The sequence below is a fragment of the Mytilus galloprovincialis genome, chromosome 13 (genome assembly GCF_965363235.1).
Source record: "Mytilus galloprovincialis chromosome 13, xbMytGall1.hap1.1, whole genome shotgun sequence".
In the NCBI taxonomy this organism is placed as follows: Eukaryota; Metazoa; Mollusca; class Bivalvia; order Mytilida; family Mytilidae; genus Mytilus; species Mytilus galloprovincialis.
This window is the reverse complement of record NC_134850.1, coordinates 55,359,087-55,363,886: the sequence shown is the minus strand read 5'-3', so window position 1 is coordinate 55,363,886 and position 4,800 is coordinate 55,359,087. Positions and strand designations below refer to the sequence as shown.

At 33.2% G+C, this 4,800-nt stretch overlaps 1 long non-coding RNA gene across 1 annotated transcript; it reads left to right on the top strand.

Annotated features, from left to right (window-relative positions):
- The first annotated feature begins 314 nt into the window (after nucleotides 1–314).
- Nucleotides 315–4,405, top strand: LOC143056492 (uncharacterized). Its single transcript, XR_012972374.1, has 3 exons — nucleotides 315–545; nucleotides 2,486–2,775; nucleotides 3,454–4,405. It is a non-coding gene; the product is annotated as an uncharacterized LOC143056492 (long non-coding RNA).
- Nucleotides 4,406–4,800: the final 395 nt, after the last annotated feature.

Genomic DNA, 4,800 nt, shown 5'->3' with positions numbered 1-4,800 from the left:
CCTTTTGTCTGATACTATACATAACCTTTACGACAGACAGCCAGTATTGCACAACATAATCAACCGAAACAACCATAGAATACACTGATTACATTTTACCTGATTTAAAAGAAATAGTCAATACGTTAAACAGCCATGTCTTACGCAACATCAACTAATCAACGATAACAATCATTAAATAATTTTTTTATCAAATGATTTCTAATGATAAATTTTGATCTTGCATATAATTCTAAAAATAACCATTACGGTCGACAGGTATTTATTGCACAACAAAATCAACAGCCACCGTATGACTAAACGAGTAAAGCCTTAAAGCGCATGTTCAACCAAACTACTTAACAATACAAAATTAGTCAATGACGTCAATGGTTGGTATTGTCATTGGTTGATTTGTGGTTCATAATGAGTTTGGTTGGTTAACGTTAAGAGAAACCATGGCTGTTTGGTATAAAGCCGAACCCATAGGTGAAATAATCCACAGCGCGTTTTATCTAGAAAATGGGACGGACTAGAACTCATCCAATGCTATCGAAGATTACCAGGTAAGAAGTAATACATCTTTAAAAAAAACTTTCATTTGCCTAGCAGTAAGTGTTGCTTTGTTGAAATTAAAAGACCGAGAGTTTTATGCATATTATCTATCCTTTACAGTCATCAAAAGGAAGTATTATTTAGTTTGATGGTAGAATATTAAATGTTCTTTAATTATCTATGCCTTGGTAGTGATGAACGTATATGTACAGTCATTGAACAAATGTGAGTTCCCACTCAACAAATGTCCTATTATTTCAACTAAAATCAATATTTTTCAAGAAAAGTAAAAACATAACTAATTTATATCAAATACAAACCATACGATGTAGAAATGTTTAAATTTGTATTGTTTTTTTTACCATTAATAAATTAATTAGGTCTTTCCACTTTTCGTGGAAAGACCTTTTGTTTTTCTTCTGATTATTTTTTTTTTTTTTTTTTTTTTTCTTCTGCCGTCTGAGATGCTTTTTTGTCTTACAACATATCGAATGGATTTTTTGGCCAATGATGTTGTACAGTAATGGGGGTTTCAAAACTCACCCTGTGTGACCGAACACTTATTCTTATAGGAGTTATCTCCCCGCGTCCCCTTTTTCTTGTTATCGCTATATCTCTAAAAGCGTAAAAGATTTTAGCAAACTGTTTTCACCAAATTGTTTGTCTACTCTTGAGAATGATTTAGTTTATTTTGACTTGAGTGATCGGAAGACATCTTATAGGAGTTATTGCCCTTTGAAAATTTAAGATAGGCAATTTGTTGGATAAATTCCTACGTTATAAGTCGTAGAGGTCTACAGTCTTTTGATATGAAGTCCTTGGTCCATTAGAAGAAAATTGAGGTCAAGGTCAAAGGTCAAGGTCATGTTCTTTTTGCATGAATTTTGCTTGTTATCGTTATTCCACAGAAACTGTGACAGTAAATGATATGATGTGTTTGCCAAATAACTGTTTACAATAAGGCGCAACTTCAACCTATTTCAGTCAAAGTGTTTTGGTTAACCCTTATAGGAGTTTTCTCCCCTTATGTATTTCACATCAGTATTTCTCCACAACCATACAAGTGATTGACCTCCGGTCTTCTATTTTGAGTTCACTGACCTATGACCTTGAAATTGAGATCAAGGTCAAAGGTCAAGGTCATGTTATCAATTTTGAATTTTGCTTGTTCTCGTTATTCCACAGAAACTGTTACAGTTAATGATATGATTTGTTTGCCAAATTCCTGTTTACAAAAAGGCGCAACTTCAACCTATTTCAGTCGAAGTGTTTTGGTTAACCCTTATAGGAGTTTTCTCCCCTTATGTATTTGAAATCAGTATTTCTCCACAACCATACAAATGATTGACCTTGGGTCTTTTGATTTGAGATCACTGACCTATGACCTTGAAATTGAGGTCAAGGTCAAAGGTCAATTTGATGTTCTAGATTTTGACCTTTGCTAAAAATTATTTTCTGTTCACAATAAAACAATTAAAGTCTTCTGCATATACCTATTAATCTTATTCTTTTATATCAATTTGAAGAACCAAATTACATCAACAAGGAGTGACATTTTCTAACATCGTTTCATTCTTACTATCGAGGTGGAAAGACCTTCAATTGTTCTCTGAAGAATTGGTTTTTAATTCTCAATTGTTATTTTTCTGACGAAGTGAACACTTACGAAAAGTTTGCTATGTATTCTAACAAATTAAAATTGTAATAATTTGCATTTTTTTAATCGAAAGGATTATGAAACTAAACTTCACAAAACTTATGGCCAAATAAACAATAAAAGTTCAGACATTTCTACATCTTATGGTATCTATTTTTGAAAAAAACCATTCACACGTTTAATTGGTAAATGACATTTTTTGAGTGAAACTCACTTTTGCCCTATGAGTGTACATTTATACGTTTTATACATGAAACTGTATGTGTCATTCAAAACTGTTCTTTTTATATAAAGGGAAAGTTTGCGAAAGGAACTACAAAATAACGGCTACGCTATTATACCCAACGCTGCAGAAAGATGTGATGAGAGAATTTTGAAATACCAAGAATGGTTTGCAAGTTTCAAAGAAACTGGGAATGTCATTCAACGAGATGACTACGTCATAGATAAATATCGAATCAGTCATTCTGAAGCCTCATGGGGTATTTGAGGTGAAGTGAGGCAGTTATTTGGTCTTGTTTGGGGAACTGACAAACTATTGACCAGTGTAGAAGGAGTTATTTTATTCAACCCGCCAGAAAAAGGTGTGTAAAAACAAACATAATTGTTATGTGCACCAATCGCACTACTTCTTAAGGTTTTAAAAAGAACTGTTTTGTTCGAGGAAACTATACAATATTTGCCTTTCCACCACAACCACGCATGTGTGTTAGTGGCATGTCATCAACCATTACAGTGTGTCCCATAAATGCATTTTGTATTGCCATTTTTTTTTGTTGTTTTGTTGTTTTATGTCGGTTAATATATATCTGTGTTGTATCTTTGGGTTTTTTTTAATGAAAAGAAAATGATTTATGCTCAGATATATCAATAAGCAAAAACCCATGATGACACAGTGAAATCCACAAATAAAATACGTACATAAATGTATGCGCACTAGTATATGTATCGCACGAACGCATAATATCCTCAAAACAAACTTAGTTCAATTGATTTATTGTGTAACAATTTTGTGATCTTCACTGTTCTATTATCTATAAAATCAGGTTCAATCCACCATTTTTGCATTTGAAAATGCCTGTACCAAGTCAGGAATATAACAGTTGCTGTCCATTCGTTTGATGTATTTTGCCGTTTGATTTTGCCATTTGATAGAGGACTTTCCATTTTGAATTTTCCTCGGAGTTCAGTATTTTTGTGATTTTACTTTTTATTTATATATATTCTTTTTTTTTTTATTTTAAATCTACAAATGAATTTAGGTGAAGGTGATTTCCGTACCCCGGATGCTTGTAATTTACACTTAGAACAAGGTGTTCGTCGGCAGGGCTTACATGCATATCGAGGAGCAGTCTATCTGGAGGATTCGACCGAAGAAGATTTCTGCTTTCGAGTGTTGACAGAATCACACTCACATCATTCAGAATTCTTTGAAAATTTTCCTCGAGTTGCGTCCAAATCCAAGAAAAATGAGTCGCTTAAACTGACAAAGAATGAAAGAACATGGTATTTTGACAAAGGCTGCAAACTTATCAGTGTAGCGGTACCTAAAGGTGGACTGCTCTTATGGGATGCAAGGATGGTTTTCGACTTTGTGCTCCCAGAATGCGGCAGGAAAACAATTGACCGATGGGCCTCCATCACGTTCGTTACCATGACACCAGCTTTATGGGCAGATAAGGATGATATCGATTTAAAGCAAAAAGTCTTCAAAGACTTAACCACGACGACACATTGGGCATCCCAAGGTCAGAAGATTATATCGGAAAGGAAACCAGTTAAAAGAAATGCCTTTGGTGACAAGGTTGGAAATGTCGCAGTGAAATATCCAACGGTAACTGCATTATGGTATCCATGTCAAAAGCTAATGGGGATGATGGAGTATGATTTTGAAAATACTGAAGAAAATGGACCTCTCCCTCCTGAGTGGAAATAACTGTTCAACATTTATACCTGAACCTTCATTAGTATTATGTTGTGAATTCAAGTGCTTTGTTTAATGTGTATATTCAGAACTGTACATAATGTATTGTATATTTTTGTGGGACTTGTTTTGAATTCAAAGATTCTTTAATTGCATGCAATTTGGATGGTTCGTTATTTGAATACTTGAAATATCGTTTTTCTAATTTTGGAATAAAGATGAAATTCACATGATCTGTGTTGTTTCATAATTATAAATCTTATTGAATAAAACAAATGAAAAAACCGTAACCTATTACTTGCTTCCATGTTTAAATTATATTCGTGTAAAGATGCCTATCAAAATTAGTCATAGTTAGTGGTTATTACAAAGTTGTTTTATGCCCAGATACATCAACGGATTATGAACAAATACTCCAAGTTTGACAGACTGTATAGGGTTTTTGACTGTTTGTGCGTCTTTTTATTCATTTCTATGTATATTGCTTCCGACGCTTGTGGTTTTGAATATTATGCTGAACGTCAATTGGATATAGACAAATAAGGGCAACATACAAACTTCAATAACAGATATCTATACAATATGTACAATAGTTTTATGTTTAATTGCAAGATACTTTAACTCACTAATTGAAGAAAATTCTTAATTTCCTTCAAAAAAAAACTATAAGAAGGATCAAGCATAT